Source organism: Aquarana catesbeiana, linkage group LG06, assembly GCF_042186555.1.
Source record: "Aquarana catesbeiana isolate 2022-GZ linkage group LG06, ASM4218655v1, whole genome shotgun sequence".
Classification (NCBI taxonomy): Eukaryota; Metazoa; Chordata; class Amphibia; order Anura; family Ranidae; genus Aquarana; species Aquarana catesbeiana.
Genome location: NC_133329.1, coordinates 276825035 through 276850861, shown reverse-complemented (window position 1 = coordinate 276850861; position 25827 = coordinate 276825035). Strand labels below are relative to the sequence as shown.

General features: G+C 39.0%; 1 protein-coding gene across 2 annotated transcripts in view; it reads left to right on the top strand.

Annotated features, from left to right (window-relative positions):
- KLF7 (KLF transcription factor 7) overlaps positions 1–25827 on the top strand; it is a 230549-nt gene that overhangs the window by 2223 nt on the left and 202499 nt on the right. Inside the window, exon 1 of one of the 2 annotated variants that reach the window (XM_073633395.1) lies at positions 15685–15811. The exons of the other annotated variant lie outside the window; for it this stretch is intronic. The gene's annotated coding sequence lies outside the window, so the exon portion shown is untranslated. Of the gene's footprint in view, positions 1–15684; positions 15812–25827 lie in introns of those variants that run through there. 2 annotated transcript variants of the gene reach the window in all.

Sequence of the window (25827 nt, the reverse complement as noted above, 5' to 3'; positions counted from 1 at the left end):
AATAGAACCAAGGAAAAAAAGAAAAAGTCAGGTTGTCAGTCTGTTTGGATGAATATATGTCATTTCAACACTGATTTCTGTTTAAAATGAATTAATGCTTAATCAGCAAATCCAAGTGGGCTCCATCCTTGTGCTTTGTAATTCAGCATGCCTGAATATATACTGTTCTGCTCTGATTCTTTTGAGATATAGTTAGGCCAATATTTGAACAAAGTTATTTATAAGGGAAGCACTGTGTTTCTAATACACATATGATAGACGCAAACTTGTATAATGACATCTATTTTAAATGATGCTTGCCATTCACTGTTCTGATTGTAAGGAGTGTCTTGCTCCATGTGCTGCACTGAGATACTGTAACACAATAGGAGATTGAAGTGAAGAATTCATTTACTGTACTAAACAAGACTTCTCTTAAATAAATGTCATACATACAGTAGAGCAACTTCTAGTTCTATAGGTTTGTATTCTTTCGAAATGCAGATGGGATATTGATTTTTTTTTCTTTCTATTTTTTTGGCAGTTGGTGATGTTTTAGACTAGCATCAGTAGACAAGATGTTATAAAAGTAGCCATATGTCTAAGAAGAATAAGGCTGTCCATTAGATAATGGCAAGACGTGCCCTTCAGCATTGAACAACGCAGCTTATTGTGCTTCTAGAAAGGATATAGTTTTGTGTGTTTTATGAAGAAGTGGCTGCAAGTAGAAACTTCTGTACAGTGAATGATATTGAAGAATTAAATATTGGCTGTTTAGAGTTTATGGCACAGATCCAGTCTTACTGATAGTATGATGGTGGCATTCTGTATCAGTAATGGGCTAAAGGTCATGTACGATGTGTGTACCTTTTCATTGTTGGTTGTGTGGCAATGACATTTGTTACTATGTTTATTGAAATGGCTAATTAAAATAATTATGAAGATTTTTCACCCTTTCTTGTTAAAAAAAACGCACAATTTACAAGGCCAATTCTTTGCATCAGTTGCATATTAATAACAGTCTAGACAGCTCAGTGCAAGATAATCTGTTGACATAGCCAGCATGCCCAAGGCACACTGTATGTGATACTTTGGCTGCAGCTGTTGCCTGCCCCAGTAGGAAACTGTAACAGCATTTGCACTTTAGAACAATAGATCAAAGTACAGTGGGATCCCCATTTAAGTTTTAAGAGTCATAATAAAAGAAAAAGGCCAGCTTTTCTGTTAAGGTCTTATCTGGCTATTATTGAAGACCAGATGACTGGGTTAGCTGTTTTTTTTTGTTTTTTTTTATTGATGTTTTATTTTTTGGCTTATCTTTGCTGCAAATACTATGGAAGGCCAATTGTGTGTCATCCTTATGCTATGCATGCTGGCTTCTGTTGAGTTTCCCATATTAATTGCTGTCACACATGGCCATAGAAAGGAAGGCCATCTTCTCTAAACGGACAGGAAATTGTCCCCTTTATATGTATTAATGATGTTTCAGTTTATTGGAGGACAAAGATAGCAGATTTTGGGCTAAAATCTCTATCAAGCTTGTGCACAAACATGCCAGACTCCAAATAATGAGTTTGATTGTCTTATACAGAACGTTACAATACAGTGCAACTGGAGCCCCAGAAAACAGATTCTTAGAAAATGCAACTAACACGATGGGGTTGATTTACTAAAGAAGTAGAGAATGTCCACTGTGCCAAGTCAGTTTTTACCTAGCATAGTGAACGGAGGTGAAGCTAAATGAAGATTCACTTTGCAAAGAATACCTAATTGTAGGCAAGGAAAAATGAAAAAGCTAAATTTTTGCTCTCACATCATTGGATGATTGAAGTCAGCACAGCTGCACATCATTCACTAGGTAAAAATTCAGCTTGCTCTACTCCTTTAATAGTTAACACCAATATGTTGGAGTTTTCATTGTCAATATTCAAGCCTTTCCAACCTTAATCACTCAAGCATAATGTATTAGAAGCTAATATTTTATTAGGTAACTGTCTTGTCCAAATAATATTCATCACTATGGAATTGCAAATACAGGCCCAACAGGCTTCATTATAGAGCAGATGTGCTGCTTTATTTTTATAGTCGACAGATGAAGAAAAAAGTATATAATTTCATTCATATTGATGGTTATGAAACAATCTGTTAATAACAAAAAAAAAAATAAAAACTCCATTCCATCTCCAAGCATTAATATGAATAATTAAAACAGGACCCAAAGAGCATTGCCCTAATGTTTAATAATTCAACAGAAAATGACTTGCACAACCATTAGCTCTTGAGGTCTGTGTACAGTATGTGGTGATGCACTGTATTGTACTGACCTCCTTTCTTTGTATTGCCTGTTGGAAATTAACAGCTAGAAAACTAGAAGCATCAGTAGGATTTTCACATGGTGCTTTTGATGCATCAGATTCATGAAGCCTTAAGCCGGTGTGTTATATGATCGCTATCTACTTCAGTACAAAAATCATGTGATGCTCAGAAAGAACATGATAATTCATAATGGAAGATGTCTTGCACATTTTAGCTGGGATGGATCATGTAGGATTTAAAACCCAGAATATAAATAAATCACAGATGTCTAAGGCCAATGCATAATTAAAAATAACATTTGAAATCCTCAATGTGACAGGCAACCGAGTAAAGTTTGAAAGTGTGACACTCCATTTTAATAGTAGACCCCGTTGCAAAAATATTTTTTTATCATTTTCATATTTTTATAACAAGGTATATTGTACTGCGTACTGTATAACGCTACTGCAGTTACCTTCAAAGAGGTTAAATGGGAGTGAACCTGTTTTTGATGTATTGAACTCTGTTGAGTGATGAGGGCTTGTAGCACTTTATTGCTAAAAAGAAAAAAACTCCATAAATGTCACATATTGGTTTTTGGGAAGACTGTGTTAAATTTAACTGTCACCGTGGTGTTCAGGGACTTGTAATATTGGGTTTTTAAAAAAAATGGATAGTCATCCAGCCAAAATCAGCTATGATATTACCGTCCATCACCATGGTGCTGATCTGGTACTATTATTTCATGTGTTAGGTGGTTTGGAAATAGCAATTGAAGACAGGTGTTTTTGGATCTTTGAGGATTATAAACTTGTTAGTTAAAACATATACAGTTGTGCTCAGAAGTTTACATACCCTGGCAGAATTTATGATTTCTTTGCCATTTTTCAGAGAATATGAATGATAACACAAAAACTTTTCTTTCACCCATGGTTAGTGTTTGGCTGAAGCCATTTATTATCGATCAACTGTGTTTACTCTTTTTAAATCATAATGACAACAGAAACTACCCAAATGACCCTGATCAAAAGTTTACATACCCTTAAATGTTTGGCCTTGGTACAGACACAGAAGGTGGCACACACAGGTTAAAATGGCAATGAAAGGTTATTTTCCCACAGTTGTGGCTTTTTAAATCACAATTGGTTTCTGTGTATAAATAGTCAATGAGTTTGTTAGCTCGCACATGAATGCACTAAGCAGGCTAGACACTGAGTCATGAGGAGGTAGAAAAAAACAGTCTAAAGACCTGCGTAACAAGGTAATGAAACTTTAAAAAGATGGAAAAGGATATAAAAAGATATCCAAAGCCTTGAATATGCCAGTCAGCACTGTTAAATCACTTATTAAGAAGTGGAAAATTAGGGGCTCTTTTGATACCAAGCCAAGGTCAGGTAGACCAAGAAAGATTGCAGCCACAACTGGCAGAAGATCTGTTAAGCATACAAAGAAAAACCCACAGGTAACCTCAGGAGAAATACAGGCTGCTCTCCAAAAAGATGATGTGGTTATTTTTAATTACCACAATTCAACGATACTTGAACAAAAAAGAGCTGCATGGTTGAGCTGCCAGAAGCAAGCCTTTACTGTACCAATGCCACAAAAAGCCAATGAGGCATGTCAAGGTGTTGTTGGGCATATTGTAACCAGGCTTTTTTGTGGAACTTGTACAGTAAAGGCTTCTTTCTGGCAACTTGACCATGCAGCTCTTTTTGTTCAAGTATCATCGTATTGTGTACCTTAAAAACAACCACACCATCTTTTTCCAGAGCAGCCTGTATTTCTCTTGAGGTTACCGGTGGGTTTTTCTTTGTATCCCGAACAATTCCTACGGCAGTTGTGGCTGCAATCTTTCTTAATCTATCTGACCTTGGCTTGGCAATCACTTATAAAGAATGTTCCACTTCTTTATAAGTGATTGAACAGTACTGACTGGAATATTCAAGGGTTTGAATATCTTTTTATATCCTTTTCTATCTTTGTAAAGTTTCATTACCTTGTTACACAGGTCTTTTGACTGTTCTTTTTTTACCTCCTCATGGCTCAATGTCTAGCCTGCTTAGTGCATCCATGTGAGCGCTAACAAACTCATTGGCTATTTATACACAGAAACTAATTGTGATTTAAAAAGCCACAAATGTGGGAAATAAACCTTTAATTGTCATTTTAACCTGTGTGCGTCACCTTCTGTGTCTGTACCAAGGCCAAATATTCCAGGGTATGTACACTTTTGATCAGGGTCATTTGGGTAGTTTCTGTTGTCATTATGATTTAAAAAGAGTAAAGACAGTTGATTGATAATAAATGGCTTCAGCTAAACACTAACCATGAGCGAAAGAAATGTTTTTGTGTTATCATTCATATCCTCAAAAAAATGGCCAAGAAATCATAAATTCTGCCAGGGTATGTAAACTTATGAGCACAATTGTATGTAAAGTGTGCCAAAACCAGCCAAGGGTTATTTTTGTTTTAAAATTAAATTTTTTTTTTTTTTTGTACTTCTCCACTGAAGTCCTCCTTTCCTCTTGGTTGTTGAAGATTGCTTTCTGTTGACTATAGCCATACCATATGACTGCCAGGAGATCATATGACTCAGAGACTACAGGAAAGATCCTGCCATAATGGAACAAATTGATGGAGATTTATGCTTAGGAAGTGTTGTCTATAAGCTTGGCTATTTGTTCTGTGGTTTGTTTGATCATGGTGAAGCTGAGAAATGCATTGTGAAAAAAAATGAAGATCTGCTATATATTTATATAATCTCATCTAAAACTTGGATATGATACTGGAAAAACTTATCAGATTTGCCATTGACTGTTTGTTTAATACACAAATGCCAACAATATACTTGAAATCGAGTGACAAAAATGTTAGAGATAGCACAAAAAGTGCCAAGACCTATCTCAGATTTTTTTCTCGCTTCTGTCTAAGTTATCACTTAGAGTGGGTACAAGTCGTCTTGCGATCTTCTCTCCCTTTGAGCAACTGACAAATTTCTATGATTAAATGTATCAGTTGCAAGACAAATGATATAACCAAGTACAGCTGTGACAAAGATGAAATATAGAGAAGTAATTCTGTATTTTGAACTCCTAAAATTTTTGTCAAGGAACAGCTGATATCTCTTTCAAGAGACATTTACCTGAAAGTCTGGCATTACAGTATATCATCTATGTGTTTAAACTGCACAGCTTCTGCTAAGGCAATCAATTTTTTTCTGTGAATTCTGCATATAAATGAAGGTTTTGAAGTGAGGATGTTTCATGCTGGTTGGGGAAAGCTGGTTTTCTCTTTCAGTAGTAGTGTTATGTAATGCTCTTTCCCATATTAAATATTTCTCCAATGATAACTATTTTAAGGACATGTAACTTGTTTCAAAGGTCTCAGAAGTTCATACACTTGCTTGCTTAATGTTGAAATCATTTGAGATGGTTACTTCATTGTTATTGCGTTATGGCATACATTGGGCAGTTCCTCCAGGTCTACTCATTGCTAATTATTATATTTATTCTTGCAAGACAGAACAAAAGAGAAGTTCATATAAAATTAACATCTGTATACCAGCTCTTCATAGTTAAGTTTTTAGAATTTTACACATAAAAGCTAAAGAATTACATTTTTGGTTCACTGATATCTGTGTTTCAGCTAAACTAGTGCACAACAGATAGTAATCTGTGTAGTTGTGTTAACATTCTAACATGTCATGCATCAGATTCAGTAGCTTGTTTTGTGGTGGTAACAGAACAGTAATTGGCTTACCGCACCAGGTATTCTTTACAATTGAAGAGTAGCAGATACCATTGGACCAGTGGTCTCCAAACTGTGGCCCTGGGGACGGATGTGGCCCTTTGCTTGCCTTTATCTGGCCCTTGAGGCATTATTCCTGCCACTGACACCAACAATGGGGCACTATTCCTTCCATTGTCACAGACGGTGGTCAATATTTCCTTCTATGGTTAACATAAATGGGGCCCTATTCATCCCACTGACACCAACTATTTTTTCCCTCTAATACCAAAGATCGGGTATTGTTTACTCCCACTGGGCACAGTCCGGTCCCCCTAAAGCCTGAAGGACAGTAAACTGGCCCTTTGATTAGAAAGTTTGGAGACTCCTACCACAGAAGAATTTGTTCCAGTTTTTTATTTAATATGGCCACTGTGCCAATTAAAGGTTATGGCTATTATGTTAGCAATGATGGTGTGTAAAATGCAGTTGCTTAGAGGAACCAATTTACTAGTTTACAGTAGTCAAAAAATGGTTTCTTCACTATGCTCTATGTCTTGTTGAATAAATACAGCTATAACATACAGTTCACTTAATGTTTCCTACACATTAGATCAGGGTCTGCCAATCCAGCTGTTTTTGGCTTGATCAGGCGCCACCCCAATGTCCATGGGGCACCTACAGATATGCAGAACATATGCATCTCTTGAATACATTTCCCCATCTGTTTTCTCTTTAAAGGGTTAGTTAAATTTTTTGCAAAAAATGATCAGGGGAACTAACTCACTACAACCTCCCCACACCCCCAGTCCCGCTGCACTTATTTCCTTTGATGATTATTTTCTGCCACCCATGCCAGCCTGTGTAGCGGCCCGGGCATCTGAAAAATTGCATCAGCCCAGCCTGCAATCTCCTGTGGACTACAGGACACCTCACCCTCATGTTATGAAGATAGGAAAAGGTCCACGAGGGAGAAGTTGGCAGAGCAAATAATACTGCTTGGGATTTCACTGCAGCTGGCACTGTGTTGTCAGCTCAAACAGAAAGTTGAAAGCACACATGATTTCTGGCAGTTCAGTGGGTATTTTTTGTACTTGCAGCATTTTTAATATGACTTTAATATGACATTTTCTTTTTAATTCTGCCCAGCCATACACTTTAAAAAACATGAAAGGCCACCTAATATGACCATTTCTATGAGAGTGGTCTGACCAAGTCTACCTTTACAGCTGCTCTTTACTGTCAATGGTCAACTTTACTGCATTGCTCTTTTCATAGAACATCTCATACTTTTTCACAGTCCATGAATTCAGCTTATGTTGTTTCTATCTAGTATATGGTTCAAAAAACATGTATTATTTGCAGCCTTCTCACAGAAAAGTGTAGAGGGTCAGCCCCTTGCACCATGAGCACTAATGTGCAGAGAAATGACATGTTAATAGCAGTGGAATGGTTTTACCTGCAGCTGAGAGTCTATAGAATATAAATGTAATGTCTTCTTTTTATTCTGCATTTAAAGCTTATAGCTACATCCATATGCAAGTCTTAGTGAAAAACAAGATTCAAATTTCCTTCGAAAAATACACTTATTCTTACTTCAGCTTATCTATTTTTTGTTCATGTGATTGCAGTATGGTCTGATTGATTCATGCAGTTACCTTTTTGAGTGCACATTGAGTACCTACTCAAAGAACAATGCTAGCCCTAAAGCCAGCCATAGAAGGAGTGATTTTCTTTCCTGCAACCACGGGTTGATTCCCCCATCAACACAGTCAGTGTTAATGGTGGAATCCCTCCCGTGGGACCATTGTATTCTCCCCAGGGGGGGGGGGGGTGTGACGCGGTGAGCCATCCCTACAGGGAAAATAGTTATTACAGCTAGCAGCTATAATAGTCTCCAGCAATAATCATATGCAAAATCCAACAGGCTGGTAGTACCCAAGTTGATTGATCGATCAACTTGAGTACATCCAGCCTGCGCATACATGGTTTGAATCTCAGCCAGCTCCTGCTAATCTGACCGAGATTCGAGCCATCTATGACTGGCTTTAGTTATATTATAGCTGGAGCTTGGTGTGCTAAGTCAGCCGTTGGCTTCATATATGTCTTGGATGCGCTAGGAGTGAGCTATCATTTCCAAATTATCCAAATCTATTTTGTCATACTGGAAGTATTAGGTGTTCTTGCCCACCTTTGCATGTTTCAACATTTCCTGTTGCTTTTTTTTTCATAATCTACAATTAATTTTGAAATCTAAAAGGGAAAGTAGGACTTAGTCATGGATACAGTAGAAGTAATTTGGAAAGGCCTTCTAATATTATAACAGACATGAAATATTGCCTGTTCAGAGGTTATTCAGGATGTTGGTGGGCACTGGCATTGGTTTCTCTATAGATTTCAGTGAACTCTACATGGAATTACCATGCGCTGCACAAAAGGTTGTAGATCACAAACACATACAAAGTGCCATATAGCCTTTGCCCTATATCATGAATCACCATTGTTTGTCTCTCTCCGATGACATTATGTGTAATACAGTTCTCAGCTCAGCTTCTGTCTCTCAAGTGCTTTTGATCCCATTTGAAGAGATCCATGAACCCTGTAGAATTTGGATGTCAACTGATGGGTCTTTAAATAAACAAGTAGTAAAGCATAAAACATTTGTTTGACGAGCTTTTCTTTATTGATATATGCGTGTATATTTCATTATATCCATGCACTGTCTTCTGCCACTCATTCTTACTTCTTGACTGGCTCATTAATCTTTTTTTAATAGGTTTTATAAATGAGAAGTTGAAATTTCTCCATAGTGGGGTCTGTGACCGCAGACCGTGATAAGCAGACTATAAGAAAAGATTATGCTTGTAAATCTTGCCTTGAGTTTTATTGCATCTGTCTGTATGCTTAAAACATAAAGCAACCAAACCTGAGAAGAAAACTGAGTTCTATTGAAAGTATATCCAGATTGCAGAATCTTTGGAAAATATTGGATTGCAGTGTGATTTGGCATCATTAATATATCTTCTCTGCCCAGTGACCTCCCATATTAGCCCAACATACTTTTTGTATTGCCATATAAAGTCATTGTAGTCAATATAAAATCATTCAGAGGTAATTAAAAATTTATCAGTTTCTGCTCAAACCTCCACAAGTATGATCAGCTTTAGGCAAAGCTCTGCAGGTAGACCAGATTTGTGGCCTAGTCTGTGAGTGAGCTAATTTGGCTATGGAAGCATTCATGGTCTGTCACTGTCTTGCTAGCCACTGTCAATATTTTATTTCAAGTTTCTTAAATTCTCACTAACTAGCTGCTTGTTGAGCTCATGACAAATATTTTTGGTCTAGACTAGACCACCATGTTGTCCAACTGCAGCCAACATGTTTTTAGTTTTTTTGATAATGTTTAGAGGGTTTAGAATCTGTGTTTTTTTTTAGAGAGAGAATTTTTGTCCTGGTAATGGGTGTCAGAAGAGGAAATAGAGTGGTGCTTTCCTTTGCAGGCCAAAATAAGAAGGCCACTTAACTTCCCTACCTGCCCGGCAGCATGTACCTAATGTTTTCGATCCTAAATCATTCCACTAAACCAATGAGACCAGGAAACAAAAGCATCATTTATGCTGAGAACCAGCTTGTTGGAGCTTAGGCAGGACAATGGACTTTTTCCCCACCTTAATGTTAGTGTTCTTCATACAGCGAGAGTGTATCCTAAATAAGGACTGTACCATTTTTCTATTGTTATTGTTACAAAAAAAAAAAAGTCTTCTACTTGGTATCCCAGAAAACCTAGAGCAAAGAGAAAAATTTCATTCGTCGTTATTGGGTAGCAAGGTTAGATGCTGTGGAAATAGCTGTATGCACTAGCTTTGCATTATCCCTTCCATATGCATCTCCCTTGCCACTTTTGTTGGGAGACACATTGAACTTCTAGAGGTGTTCAAGTGAAGCAGTTTGCTTGGTTCTGTCTTGTGAATAAAAATAATACTTTCTCAAGCTTATCAGCACTCAAAATTGTAATGACGGATGTTTTGTTCAGCACAGCTACTCACAGTAGTGGCTTTTCCATAAGCATTTTAGAAGAAAGAAATTAATAAAACTTTAAACAGATCTCAAATAAGATGTGTGCATTGAGCTGAAAAAGAACACTTTTTGTATTGTAGTTTGTTTTCATCTTTTATAGATTTTTTTGGATGGAAATGTTTCTAATTAGTTCTCAGCTCTAAGGCCCCGTTCACACCTGCCCATTCCCTTGCGGTGCTTTACCACAAAATATTTCATTAAATGTTTTGCGTTAAAGCAGCTCATTTATATAGGATTGGTATGATACTGCACAGCAATGGAACAAAAACCAGAGCTGAACCTTTTTTTGTTAGCATGACACACCAAAGCACAAGCTGTGTGGATTGTGGTGTAATGCAGTGCAGGCCCTTCAGCACCTACAGTATTGTACTTGTGTGTTGAGATGTCATTCTCAATGTAGGGCACCATAATGCAGAACACATATGTTACTGATTGGTGCTGTAACATGCATTTTAGTCATAGTTACCACAACACCTAGGTGTAAACCCAGTATTGCTTCCAGCTTTATGGTCAACATTCAGCACATTGGCTAAATGATTAGCGCTGTTACCTTGCAATACTTTAGATTTTATTTTCACAAGGTCATTATCAGCATGGACTTTGTGTGCTGCCTCATTGTTTCCTCCGCATGTTTGTCACATGCTCCACTTTTTCTCTCGCAACCCAAGAACATGCTATTAGATTTACTTGCTTCTTCCCAAATTTGTTCTTTCTGTTTCTACATTATGCAGTGCAGAGGTTTTTATGAATGGTTTGGAGCTCTCCACAAAGTGTTACTGAAGATCTAGACACTATTTAAAGGAATAAAATAAATAATAAAATCCTTAGCACAGCTATTTTGTATTGAGAGCTGCTTATGCTGCATGTTTATCAGAAACCAGGTGTCTTCAGAAAAACAATGTGACGAAGTCTGGACACCCTGTTTGGGTATTTCCGCCAAGAAGCTGCTTCCCAAGTCCTGGAACATGAGATCAATGGATCTGGCTATAGAAACCCCAAAGACCAGACAACACCAGTCTTGGAGTACACCAGAAAATGAACTGCTTTATTTTTGGAAACACACTGAATTTATATAGCAAACCATCAGATAAGGGCTACTCCCATTATCTCAGACAAAGGTCACCTTACACAGTAGAGCTAGTCCTATTATCATAACAATGACCTCCTTAGACACTCTAGCTCCCCCCATAGGACTAACTTGCATAAGAAGCCACAAGTAATTAGTGACCATCTCTGGATAACTTAAGAACACATTATAACACAGAGTTTTCCAGGCCATGGTTCTCCTGCAGCCCAAAGTCTGTGACAAAGAACATGGACAAAAGTATGGTATGCTTTGAGGTACAGAAAGCACTGTTATGATTAACATACCTTGTTGCATTATAGGATGGATGACCTATCTTTAACAAATCTTTAACCAGGGCTCAAAATTTCAAGTCCTGACCTACTAGCCAGGCCTCAAGGGTTATTCGCCACCAGTTGCCCCAGCCCGCCCGCTCCTAATTCCGCCCTTAAACACGCCCTCATAAATTCTCATGAAATGACACTTAAATGTTTTATGTAGAATTAAGTTATAAATATTAACAACAACAACAACTTTATCCGTGCCCACTATGCAGCCTTGTGTCCACCAATGCAGCCTTGTGTCCACCAATGCAGCCATGTGCCCACCATACAGCCGTATGTCCACCAATGCAGCCGTGTGTCCACCAATGCATCCTTGTGTCCACCAATGCATCCTTGTGTCCACCAATGCAGTTGTGTGCACCAATGCAGTTGTGTGCCCACCGATGCAGCCTTGTGCCCACCAATGCAGCCTTGTGCCCACCATGCAGCCGTGTGTCCACCATGCAGCCGTGTGTCCATCAATGCAGTTGTGTGCCCACCAATGCAGCCTTGTGTGCCCACCAATGCAGCCTTGTGTGCCCACCAATGCAGCCTTGTGTCCACCAATGCAGCCTTGTGCCCACCATTCAGCCTGTGTCCACTATGCAGCCTACCTGTGCAGGGGAGGAGAGGAACAGGAGAGCCACCCAGGTGATCAGAGCACAGCGCAGGGAACACAGCGATAAGAGCTTTCATTTCATTTGCCGCTCAATGTCATATACAGCCTCACCCACTGGCTGGGGAACTTTGATTGACAGGTCACCCGTCACTCGGATTGGACAGGTGATCTGTCTATCAAAGTCCCGGGACCAGGAGGAGGGGACAGCGAGCGGTGGAGAACACGGCAATTGAAATGAAATCTGTTATCTCTGTGTTCCCTGCGCTGCACTCCCATTCCACCCAGGCTACCAGCGGTGCTCCCCCCGCTCCCAGGCAGCCATATAGCTTGCCAGCCCTCAAAATCCACTCGCAAAATGCGAGCAGGCAAGTGGATTTTTTCAGGGCTGTCTTTAACAACACCGGTGCATTAGTCTGCTGTAACCAATAAGAATTAATTTTTCTCTAAACTTGATTTGATTGGCCACTATGCTTTTCTGTATTCTTCCAATTATTACTGCTGTTTGCACTGTCTTATTAAAAATGCCCATAAGTGTCCCTCTAAATTACTGTTAAATCAGTTTAATTTAATGCAGCTTTGGTAAATAGCAGCCACGATTTTCTACTCATTTTGCACTATGGTAAAATGTAAGATTTATGATAATTCCTCCAAAATTGCTCTTTTAGCAAATGTAGTCCACAAAGGCTCATTTTTACGTCCCACGTGTCAAGAGGATCAGTGAAATTGTTTTTCTGTGTCAAAACGGTTCTTCATTTTGCAAGGAAATTGCTGGCATTGTTACATTTGAATCTGTCCAAGCTCCAAATAATTGTGTTTTATCAGCAGAAGCCAGCACTGCTCCACAAGTCTTTGCTGCTTATTACTCCTTACTTTTATTATCCCGTAAAGCTGCTGAGACAATTAGTAAATGCATTTTTTTATGGGTTGGTCTTGTGAAAGTAAAATGGATCACAAAGAATGTGTCCTTTCATTGATTTAATTAACATAGATTTTTTATTGTAAATCTAAATCTTAAATTTGCTAAATACCCTTTTTTTTATATTTGAATAGTCTTGTCCACCTTTTTTAATAGACCAGTAACGATAAGGGTCAGTTATTTACAGTCAGTGACATGGACTAATGAATTCTGCTTTCTCATTCTCTCCTTCTTTTTTAGCAAAATGTGCATTATGCTAAAGCAAGAGCAAGGGCAGATTTTATATCTTTCATTAGTTTAAAAGGATATTTAAAGTAACTTGTGCTTTGCCCATGCAGCCCCACAAGATGCGCATACGTGCCTTCTGTAACCTTAACCTTGTTGAAGCGTTGGGTGCCTGAGCAGCCAATCTCTGAGTGCAAGCACTGTCACATGAGAGGAAAGAGAGTGAATCATATGCTGACTTATACCCAAAAGCACAGGGCATTTTTCCAATATGAATTTATATATATATATATATATATATATATATATATATATATATATATATATACAGTATATACTGTATAAAAGAAAAATATTTTTTTCTATGCACAGTAGATTTTCACAGGTCTCAGATGTTTTGATACAGTAATACTACAGTAGTGCTGAACTGGGATTTTTTCATAGAACAGATCTTTTCCAGACCACCAAATTTTGGAGCTGTGCATAAGCTCTTTTGAAGGGTTTCCCTCTTGTTCCAATGAAATTATTGGACACTGAGCATGAGCATAGCATTAGCTGACTGTAGGGCTAATTGAATCTTACCATTTCCACAGGCTATATTGGATTAATCCATTACATATTTTAATTCTAAAGCTATTTGGTGTTTAAAAACACTGAGAGAAGTACTACATTTATAACGGATGTGCCCAATTGTGTTTTTGACAATAAGATAGCTGGTAGAGCAAAGATATTAGATTTTTTAGTGCGAAGCTGGTCAAATCTCAGGAGTCCAGCATCCAAGATACCTAAAGTGCTTGCTTACTAACTTTTGTAAGCCTGGCCTCTTGTTCATAGTTAAAGCATATATAACTTTAATTACAAAAAATAAATGTACCCTAGGAAGCTATTTTTAAGCATTAACCAGCTCAATACAGGGCACTTTCACCCCCTTCCTGCCCAGCTTTCAGCTTTCAGCGCTGGCACACTGTGAATGACAATTGTGCAGTCATGCTACATTGTAACTATGTGACATTTTTATCATTTTCTTCACACAAATAGAGATTTCTTTTGGTGGTATGTAATCACTGCTGAGTTTTTTATTTTGTTACTAAAAAAAAAAAACGAAAATTTTGGAAAAAAAAAAAGTTTCTTCTTAGTTTCTCTCAGTAAATTTTGTAAAGTATAATAAGTGCAGCGCTGTTTTATAAATAAGTAATTGTTCTCCTTTACTGATGTGCGCTGTTGAGGCTACACTTATGGGCACTAATGAGGTGGCACTTATGGGCACTGATGAGGCGGCACTTATAGGCACTGATTAGGTGGCACTGGTGAGGAAGCACTACTATGACGCACTTATGGTCAGTGATAGGCGGCACTGGTGGGCACTCATAGGTGGCACTGGTGGGCACTGATAGGCCCCCCTTTCCCCCACATTCTGCTGTGGCTATGCAAAGCTCTGTAGTTAGTCCTTATGCTGAGGCCAGGTGGGTAGATCTGAGCCATCCGGGCTTATAGAAAATGATGAACAGCATCATGACACAAACCTACCTATTTTATGCAGCTTTAATATTGGCAAAAGAATATGGAGTTGTAAACACAGTGCTCATGTCGCGTAGCGCATTTGTTTTGGGACATACCAGGATGAAATGTAAAGCTGTATTAAACCCAGAATAAAAGAAAAAACAAAGAAAAGCGATGGCAGAAAAAGACAGAGTAGTCCATCAAGTCTGCCCTTTTTTTTTCTTTTTTTTTTGGGGGGGGGGGAGTGTTTTTCTGATCATTTATTTTTAATCTTTTTTGTAATACAATGCAGTTTACCAATCATTCGCTTTAGGTGCCAGGACTCTGGATTGAGGAGCACCCAAAACACCTTCAAGCAGCATTCCAGTCCTTCCTGTTTTTATTAAAAGTCAGTAGCTACAAAAAGTGTAGATGCTGACTTTTAATAAACACACACTCACTTGTCCCCAGCGATGCGGCCGCCCGAAGCCTCAGCTCTCTCCTTCTCCTCTCCGCAGTGCCAGCATCGCTACTGTGGGCAACCATCTGTGACGGATTACGGCTTCACAGCCGGGTGCGCACTGCGCATGCGCGAGTCGCAATGCACATCCTGAATGGCTGAGCAATCTTCTGGGACCTGTGACGTGTCCCAGAAGACTGCAGGGAGGGACTGCCTAGGCAGCCTGAGCAGAAGTGGGAGCTGGGTACCTGTCAAAACTAGGCATGTCAGGGGGTCAGGAGTCCTTAAAGCGGAACTTCCACTTTTAGGTGGAACTCCGCTTTAAGGTATCAGCATTGTCAGTCTGGGGGGAGGGGAGTGTTAAATTGACTAGCACATTTAGGTACACAAAACAAATGTACGCCAAACTTCAGCTAACACTTTTTAAGCAGTTACTTTTGGAATAAAGGTTTTACATACATTAAAGAAAAAGCTAAACATTATAAGCACCTCTGCCAATGATAAATGGTTTGTCTCATCCCTCTAACTATTACATCTGCAGGACAGCTTGTTCTGTTGAAAAGCAACAGACTTATCGAAAGGATCACCAGGTGAAAATGAAAGAAAGAAAGCTTAAAAAGAAAACTAATTGTTTCACATCTAAGAATTGGTAAGCTGCAATATAATAAATGTTTGCTTTTTGGGTTTAATACCACTTTAATGCTTAAAAAGTAGCCCACATTTGTGAGCATATTTGATGTTTTCCTTTTTAAAAACAGGTTACTCTTAAAGAAGAGCTCCAGTAACCCTACATCCCTAGATCTGGGAATTAAAATACAGTTATGGCCCCCAACCCAGAAATGTCCGTCCCAGGTTGCTATACTGCTGGCACCATACTTCCTCCTCTTCTCCAGCATTAATAATTAATTCTGCTATGCTGCAGGGCACAGGGAGCAGAGGTATGCCAGCACCATACTTTCCATACTGTACATTTTTTGTTTTTAGTGACTTCTTTCATCTTTATGCACTTTTAGAGTATCATTGGACTTATGCACTCTTATTAGATCCTTTTATCACTTTGTTTTTGTTAGTTTATTGATGTCACAGTGAAGAATTGTCATTATTTTTATGTTTAATCACATTATTTATGATATTTTCATGCACTCTAGTTAGCGCCACATATTTTTTATTATAATTTTACGTACTATAGTCCATATGAAGTGTAAGGCAGGTAAGCCAAAGCAAACAAAGTGTTTAATTCAAATTTATAGGAACTATTTTTTCATGTCCTTGTGTATAATTCTGTGTTTGATGTAAACACAGATTGCTTTCACTTTCAAAGTGCATGGGGGCATATATACAAACCAGTGATTTTGACATTCACTAGACATTTACTGCAGGTGAATATTGAATGTTTGGTGAAAGTCACATTTATAAATACACTCCACAATATGTAAATTTTTACGCGTTATGCCTGCTGCAGTGGCTGCTCTTGTAAGTCCGAACACAAGTAGTATTACATGACTGCTGACCTCTTCTGACTGTTCACAGCTTGCTTTGTCACTCAGCATCACTGTTATCACTAGACATTTCCTGTGGAAGTCTGAACATCCTTTCAGCTTCAGCATGTTCTTGTTCATGTAGTGTAGCATCGTATTCATTAAATATTTTATATTTAAAAGTATTCTTATTGATTATGAAGTTATAGGTTCCCAGGTTAGGTGAATTCAAAAGGTCTTTTTGATCACCCTCAAAAATTTTTTAAAAGACACCTTTACTTTTTAGTGAAGTTTTCCTTTAAATGTTCTAACAACCCTCTAAGGTGGCAGTCACCTTCCTTAATACATATCTTTAGCTCCACTCCCAAATTTTTCACTGTGTGTGTGTTCATTGCGATGGCTGAGTCTGTGCATATGGCAGCCCCCGTTCACCCAGAGGAAAAATTGCTGGCCATAGACAGTTAAAGTCTCAGCCAGTTCCACAGGAACCAGCCGAGATTCGAACCATGTATGGGAAGCCTGTTGGATTTTACATGCAATTATTGCTAGTGGCTGTTCTAGTTCTCTCAGCGGGGAAAGCTTCTCCCGTCCACCTGCCGGGAGAACACAATGGCTTAGCGGGAGGGACTCTCCCATCAATACTGACTGCCTTATGGTTTCAGGAAAGAAATACGCTCCATCTATGGCCGGCTTAAGGTTCCAGCCATAAGAATGATTGGGGATGAGCAGTGACGTGCAGTTAGAGCTAGATACAGCAGGGACATTTTCTTCTTTTGAAAGTAGTTATTTAGACTGTTACAGGACATAAGTGGTAGCAAAAAGCAATAAAAACCTGAAAGGGATTTTAACTCTACCCCACTGTGTTTTAACTATGTATTTGGAGTTCCATTTTAAGTTTCAATTAAAATATCAGTTAGTATAGACACATTCTCTTGTTTTATTTTTTTTTGCGTAGCTACACATTCTATGATTATTTTTTCTATGGAAAAAAAATTGCTAAATTGCAGTTTACATTTTGGCTTGTATGTATTAGTATAGGAAATACACAATTTCAGATAACCCAGAGACTAAAACAAAGGGAAATGATTTGTCTATGGCAGTCTGTGTTTGCCAGTTCTTCATTAGACTGATGCAAATGATTTTCCACAAAGGAAATTGATTATGTTGTTTGTTGAATGAAAACTATATCACTTCATGCTTGTGCACCTGGTTTAATCAAGGTGTCTTGATGTAATTGTCAGCCCTCTCTGGGCCAGGACATACCTTACCGAACAGAGGTTTTAACCCTTCCTAAAAAAAAGCTTTAGCTGGTGTGCTACTTTAATGGTGTTTTTTTTCTATTTGCTTCCAGTCATCCAAGAGTATTAAGGATGCCTTAAGGTCAAAAATTTGACATGTCTTTGTGAAAAACAAAATTAAAAATTGGAAAATAATTCTTATAAAGGGATTTTCTTTAGCCTCCAGCATTGTCTCAGAAGCTATGGTCTGTTGGCATAGCAATATGCTGTTGAACAGTTATTTGAAAAACAGCATTCAAAATCAAATATACAACAATCAGTCATAACTTTATAACCACTGACAGCTAAAATGAATACCATTGATTATCTTGTTACAATGGCATCTGAAAGTGGGTGGGATATATTAGGCAGCAAGTGAACATGTTGTCCCTGATGATGTTTTAAAAGCAAAAAAAAAATGGACAAGGCCAAGGATTTGAGAGACTTTGACAAGGGCCAAATTGTAATGGCTAGACAACTGGGTCAGAGAAATTCCAAAACTTCAGCTCTTGCGGGATGTTCTCTGTCTGCAGCGGTGAGGGCCTAACAAAAGTGGTCCAAGGAAGGAAAACTTGTGATCCAGCAACAGGGTCAGCATGTGGAGAGTGAAGGCTGGTCTATGTATTCTAATACAATAAAAGAGCTACTGTAGCTCAATATGCTAATAAAGTTAATGCGGGTTCCGAGAGAAAGGTGTCAGAACACACAGTGCCTCACAGCTTGTTGTGCATGGTGCTGTGTAGCTGCAGACTGGTCAGGGTGCCCATGCTGACCCATGTCCACAGCTAAAAGCACCTACATTGGGCACATAAGCTTCAGGACTGGACCATGGAGCAATGGAAGAAGGTGGTCTGGTCTGATGAATTTTAAGAATGGTTTGAGGAACAAAACAATGAGGTGTTTACTTGTACTCCAAGTTCTCCAGATCTCAATCCAATCAAGCATCCATGGGATGTGCTGGAAAAACAAGTTCTGATCCATAGAAGCTTGACCACGCAACTTACAGGACTTAAAGGATCTGCTACTGATGGTTTGGTGCCAGATACTACAGCATACCTTCAGAGATTTAGTGGAGTCCATGCCTCGATGGGTCGGGGATGTTTTGGTGGCAAAAGAGGGACCGACTCAATATTAGGTGGGTGGTTATAAAGTTATGGCTGCAAACAGCCATTACTTCTGGGTGTAGAGGAAGGGGAGATTGTGATGTTCATCTACCCCTCCTCTTCCCTCGTCCATTCACAGAACATCTTATATTTTGTGAAAGGAATACAAAACAATCTCTAATTGAATTAGGTGACTCATTATCATAACTGTACAAACGTCACAACAGCAACAGAGCCGGAAGGTCAAAGCCGGCAGTTGCATAATTCAACAAAGATTTTTACCATTCCCGGCAACCCTCTGGGCATAGTATACTAAGAATTAGAGGTAACTAACCTGGACTCAGAAAATATTTAAAAAAAAAAAATTTTCCTTGAGTTTCACTTTAAGGTAAGTTAGGTGGGCTCTGATTTTGGAATAGTATCTATGCTATGTATTACGTACTCTATACTTTGCCACCTTACTAAATTATTTTGCTTGTTGACTGGTAATGCACATAAGAATAAGTTGTTCTGACTGGCAACAGGTATAAACTGCCCTTGTGTGTATTGTCTTGGTGCAGAGTTTTACCCTAGTCATGACATTGTAGCAACAAATTATATATTGTACTTTCTTGGGATAAAGGTTTATACAATATATCCCACAGATTGCCTGCATTCATTCAATTGTCAGAAAATTCAGTACTTGCAAAACATGTTTTTTTCTATGTTTACTAGATAAGGAATCTTTAATCAGGTTTCGGATCCTTTCATAATTTTTCCACAGGTTTGACATAAAATGGTTACAGTATTTTCATTAAAAAATTGTGACATTCCTTTTGTACCAGACAAGACATCATGACTGAGGCCTAGTTGCTTTGCCAGGGCCTTGGGCTCATACAAGAGCTGTTGCCAAGGCTTATCTTGTTGGCTGAGAATGCCAGTTCCCTAAGGGTTTTAACGCAATTAACATCATCTCCTCGAGCGCATTCTTATTTTCCTTGCTGTTTGGAATGAAATTGCTAGAAATAAGACCATGTCTTCTATAATTACTACATTTCACTAAAAAGCTATCAATCTCAAGCGCCTTGTACTTTTCAAAAGACTAACTATGGGATCTAATTGGGACAAACACTTGACTAGAGAAGGAAAGCTAGAAGTGGCAATCTCTGAAGTAGCTGAAGTACAAAAGAAACTTTTCTTCTTTCAGGGAGTTAATATTTACTTTACAAAATGTCAATAGCAATTACTGCTTGATCATTTGCAATTATATGTCTATACCCCAGCACCACCTTACTATGTATAAATTTAGTTTGATTTATTGATGCATCTTGAATTATGTTTAGCTAAATAGGAACATGGTCTCCTGTGAATTATTGCTGAATTTATTTGTTTATTTGAATGTGAATTTTAAAATATACAGCACTCTTACACACTGAAAACAGAGCTTTAGTCCAAGAACAGTTTTTTTTTTCGTAAGTGTTGCTAGGAAGTATACATTTTTGAGAACATTATTATTATTATAATACAGGATTTATATAGCGCCAACAGTTTACGCAGCGCTTTACAATATAAAAGGGAGACAATACAGTTATAATACAATAAAATACAATAGGTTTAAGAGGGCACTGCTCAGAAGAGCTTACAATCTAATAGGGTGGGGAAGGTGGTACAAAAGGTTGTAACTGGGGGGAATGAGCTGATGGAAGTGGTAGGAGATTAATTGGAGACATGATAGGCTTTCCTGAAGAGATGAGTTTTCAGGGATCGCTTGAAGGTAGCAAGAGTAGGGGATAGCCAGACAGGTTTAAGTAGTGAGTTCCAGAGGATGGGAGAAGCTCTAGAGAAATCCTGGAGATGAGCATGGGAGGAGGAGACGAGAGAGCTTGAGAGCAGGAGGTCTTGAGAAGAGCAGAGAGGACTATTTGGGTGATATTTGGAGACAAGATTGGTGATGTAGCTTGGGGCAGATTTGTGAATGGCTTTGTATGTTGTGGTTAGTATTTTGAATTTAATTCGCTAGGTGATTGGAAGCCAGTGTAGGGATTGGATGAGAGGGTCGACAGACACTGAGCGGTTGGTAAGGTGTATAAGTCTGGCAGCAGCATTCATGATAGACTGAAGAGGGGATAGCCAATGGAGAGGCAGGCCAATGAGAAGGGAGTTGCAATAGTCAAGGCGAGAGATAACAAAGGAGTGAAAGAGGAGCTTGGTGGTTTCATTTGTTAAAAAGGGGCGAATTTTAGAGATGTTACGGAGGTGAATTCTACAAACATTTGACGATTGGATTTGAGGCTGAAATGACAAGTCAGAGTCTAGGATTACACCTAGTACCCTGGCATGAGGGGAGGGACTGATGGTTGCATTGTTGATTTTGATGGAAAAGTCATGGAGGGGGGCACGGGCGGGGAGGAATATTAAAAGCTCAGTTTTAGAGAGATTTAGTTTAAGGAAGTGGTGCGACATCCATGCTGATATGTCAGTTAGTAAGTTAGTAATGCGAGAGGAGACTGAATGAGTGAGGTGAGGAGTAGACAGATAGATTTGGGTGTCATCAGCATATAAATGGTATTGGAAGCCGTGGGCATTTATCAAGTGACCAAAGGAGGAGGTGTAGATAGAGAAGAGAAGGGGTCCAAGAACAGAGCCTTGGGGGACCCCCACAGAAAGGGGCAATGGAGAGGAGGAGACAGAGTAGAGTGACACTGAAGGAGAGCTGTGATAAATAGGCAGAGAACCAGGATAGAGCAGAATCTCGGAGGCAAAGGGAATGTAGTTTATTGAGAAGGAGCAGGTGGTCAACAGTATCAAAGGCCGCAGAGAGGTCAAGTAGTAGGAGTATGGAGTAGTGGCTGTTGGTTTTAGCAGTTAGTAGAACATGTATGCTATTTCAGTTAAAAGAGCTGCTTTTTTTAAGTGTTGTCTCCTCTCTTTCCATTTTCGGATGCAAGGTAAAATCCACATTCTCAGCATCTGCTAGATGCCAGAGGCTTGATTTCTAATTAAGATAAAATAAAAACAGTCACTTAAAGCATACTCTGAAGAGTGCATGTGTGGGAACTCATAGTTCACAAGCACAATTCAACCTCCAAAGCCAGAAAAAAAGATACCTTCCAAAGACAACATTGACTCAAGCACACTGTATTATTATTATTATACAGGATTTATATAGCGCCAATAGTTTGCGCATCACTTTATAACATGGGGCAGACAGTGCAGTTACAATACAATTCAATATAGGAGGAATCAGAGGGCTCCTCTTGATAGAGATTACAATCTAGAAGGTAGGGTCAAGTGATATAAAAGGTAATATCTGTGTGGGGCGATCTGATGGAGAAAATAAATGTACAGTTGCTAGTCTGGGGCATAATAGGTTTCTCTGTAGAAAAAGGTTTTCAGGGATCATCTAAAAGCAAGCAGAGTAGGAGATAGTTGGACAGATTGAGGTAGGTAGATCCAGAGGATGCGAGAGGCTCAGTGGAGAGATTAACAGAGGGGAATAGCAGACACTGAATGGTTGGTAAGGTGGATGAATCTGGCAGCAGCATTTATGATGGACTGAAGGAGGGTATAGCCTATGAAAGGGTGGCGTAAGATGACCAGGGAGTGCACTAGGAGCTTTGTGGTGTCACTGGTTAGGAAGGTGCGTATTCTGGAAACGTTGCGGAGGTTGAAGTTTTGGACATTGACGTGGAGCAGAAAGGAAGGTTCAGAGTCCAGGATTACACCTAGAACTATGGCATGTGGGGACAGGCGGATAGTAGTGCTATCGATCTTGACAGAGAAATCAGGGGAAGAGGCACATGGGGAGGAAAAATTATGAGCTTGGTTTTGGATAGTTTGAGTTTTTGGAAGTGGTGTGACTTCCAGGCTGATATGTCTGTAAATTAGTGATATGCGAGGAGACTGAAGGAGTGAGCTGAGGGGTAGAGAGATAGATTTGGGTGTCATCAGCATAGAAATGGTATCGGAAGCCATAGGAAGCTGACCCAGGGAGGAGGCGTAGATGGAGAATAAGAGAGGTCCAAGGACAGAACCTTGGAGGACCACATCAGAGAAAGGGAGAGGAGGGGAGGAAATAGAATTGTAACGCTAGATGGAATAAGATAGAATAAGTAACGCTAAAGATGCGGTTTGATAAGTAGGATGAGAACCAGTGAATAGTACAGTCACAGAGACCAAAGGTGTCGAGTTTTCTGAGGAGGAAGGGATGGTCCACTGTATCAAAGGCAGCAGTGAAGTCCAGGAGTAAGAGTACAAAATAGTGTCAATTGGATTTAGCTATTAGCTAATCGGTTAGCAGATCGGTTGTGAGTTTTAGGAGAGCAGTTTCCATGGAATGTTGAGGGCGGAATCCAGACTGAAGGGGATCAAGAAGGTTATTTTCGATGAGGTGGACGCTTAATCGGTTCTAGACCAGATGTCCAAGGAGTTTGGATAAAAAGGGGAAGCAACAAGATAGGGCGTAGGTTGTTAAGATTGGTGGGGTCAAGTGAGGGCTTTTTAAGTATGGTGGTGACTAGTACATGTTTTGGAGAGTTTGGGAAGATGCCAGAAGAGAGGGAGAGATTGAAGATATGCATTAGAGAGTGTTAGAGTACATACCTAAATGTTTTCGATAGTTTAAAAAAAAGCTGCAACTAACAGAAAATAAAGTATAGTTTAGATGGAGAGAAGTTCTGCTACTGTATTGCTGCTTATATGAAAATAGTAACAAAATAATGATACAAAGATATGTAGGGGAATAAAATCCATAGAACACATCTTAAATTTACAAATCAACTGAATTAGTTTGATCTGATATAAGACAATTTGGGTTTGAATTGGATGAATAAAATTATAGGGGGCATATGGATAATGATCTGGGCTTTCTTATACAATTTAGACGTAGTAATATCAATAATATGCCATTCTGTAGCTCTTGTCTTAGAAGAGGCAAAGACTCAAAGGAGAGCCATGTAATTCTGACCCTAAGATAACAAATAGAAAAATCACACCTTGAACATGCAGTTCACGTTTGGACACTGGTTCACAAAAAGAATATGAAACTAGAAAGGGTATAGAGAAGGGCAACTAGATTAACAGGGAGCATGGAGAATCTCAGCTATAAAGAAAAGATTCACTTAGCTGAATGTATTCAACCTTGAGAAGAGGCAATTAGGGGCATATGATCTCCTTTTATAAACATATAAATAGTACAGAAAATGTAATAGGAAGTTGTTTACTGTAAGGTCTCTCTACTGTAGCTGCTATGAAAATGTAGAATAGTCTTTCAAAGGAGCTGGCATTTTTAAAACCCACAAAACATAAACGGCTTCTGGTATTTATAAGAAATAACATCATAGAATGTTGATCTAGGATTTAACTGATGCCTTTGGGAATCAGGAAGGAATTTTTTTCCTTGTAAGAACATATTGAACCACACTTTATAATCTTCGTTTTTCCTTCCTTTGGATCAACTGTGGGTTTAAGATTATGAGGATGCAAGTTTTTTGTTTTTTTGGTTGAACTCAAATAGTCATGTCTTTTTTTTTTCAACCTGTAACTAGGAATGACCAAAACGCCAAACCGGGCAAAGTTCAGTTTGGTGAACCCAGGAAAAAATCTGCTAAACCTGAACGCCAAATCTCACTGAAGTCTATGTAAACTAAATCTTATTTTTTTTCTGCCCTCTTTTAAGGTCACTTTGCATTTTTTTTTTTTAGAAAAGGGATGGGTAACTGGGCAGTACAATGCATGTACCAATGCAAAAATAAAATAAAAAAATAGAGGATTTTTTAATGCAGCTCTTATTAACCAGTTATGGACCGCCCTATAGCAGCTTTACTGCTACAGTGTAGCACTCCTGTGCAGAATCATTTAGAGTGGGGACGGAAAGTATTCAGACCCCCTTAAATTTTTCACTCTTTGTTATATTGCAGCCATTTGCTAAAATCATTTAAGTTCATTTTTTCCCTCATTAATGTACACACAGCACCCCATATTGACAGAAAAACACAGAATTGTTGACATTTTTGCAGATTTATTAAAAAAGAAAAACTGAACTATCACATGGTCCTAAGTATTCAGACACTTTGCTCAGTATTTAGTAGAAGTACCCTTTTAATCTAATACAGCCATGAATCTTTTTGGGAAAGATGCAATAAGTTTTTCACACCTGGATTTGGGGATCCTCTACCATTCCTCCTTGCAGATCTTCTCCAGTTCTGTCAGGTTGGATGGTAAATGTTGGTGGACAGCCATTTTTAGGTCTCCCCACAGATGCTCAATTGGGTTTAAGTCAGGGCTTTGGCTGGGCCATTCAAGAACAGTCATGGAGTTGTTGTGAAGCCACTCCTTCGTTATTTTAGCTGTGTGCTTAGGGTCATTGTCTTGTTGGAAGGTAAACCTTTGGCCCAGTCTTAGGTCCTGAGCACTCTGGAGAAGGTTTTCTTCCAGGATATCCCTGTACTTGGCCGCATTCATCTTTCCCTCGATTGCAACCAGTCCTCCTGTCCCTGCAGCTAAAAACCACCCCCACAGCATGATGCTGCCACCACCATGCTTCACTGTTGGGACTGTATTGGACAGGTGATGAGCAGTGCCTGGTTTTCCCCACACATACCGCTTAGAATTCAGGTCAACAAGTTCTATCTTGGTCTCATCAGACCAGAGAATCTTATTTCTCACCATCTTGGAGTTTTTTAGTAGGCTTTCATGTGTCTTGCACTGAGGAGAGGCTTCCGTCGGGCCACTCTGCCATAAAGCCCCGACTGGTGGAGGGTTGCAGTGATGGTTGACTTTCTACAACTTTCTCCCATCTCCCGACTACATCTCTGGAACTCAGCCACA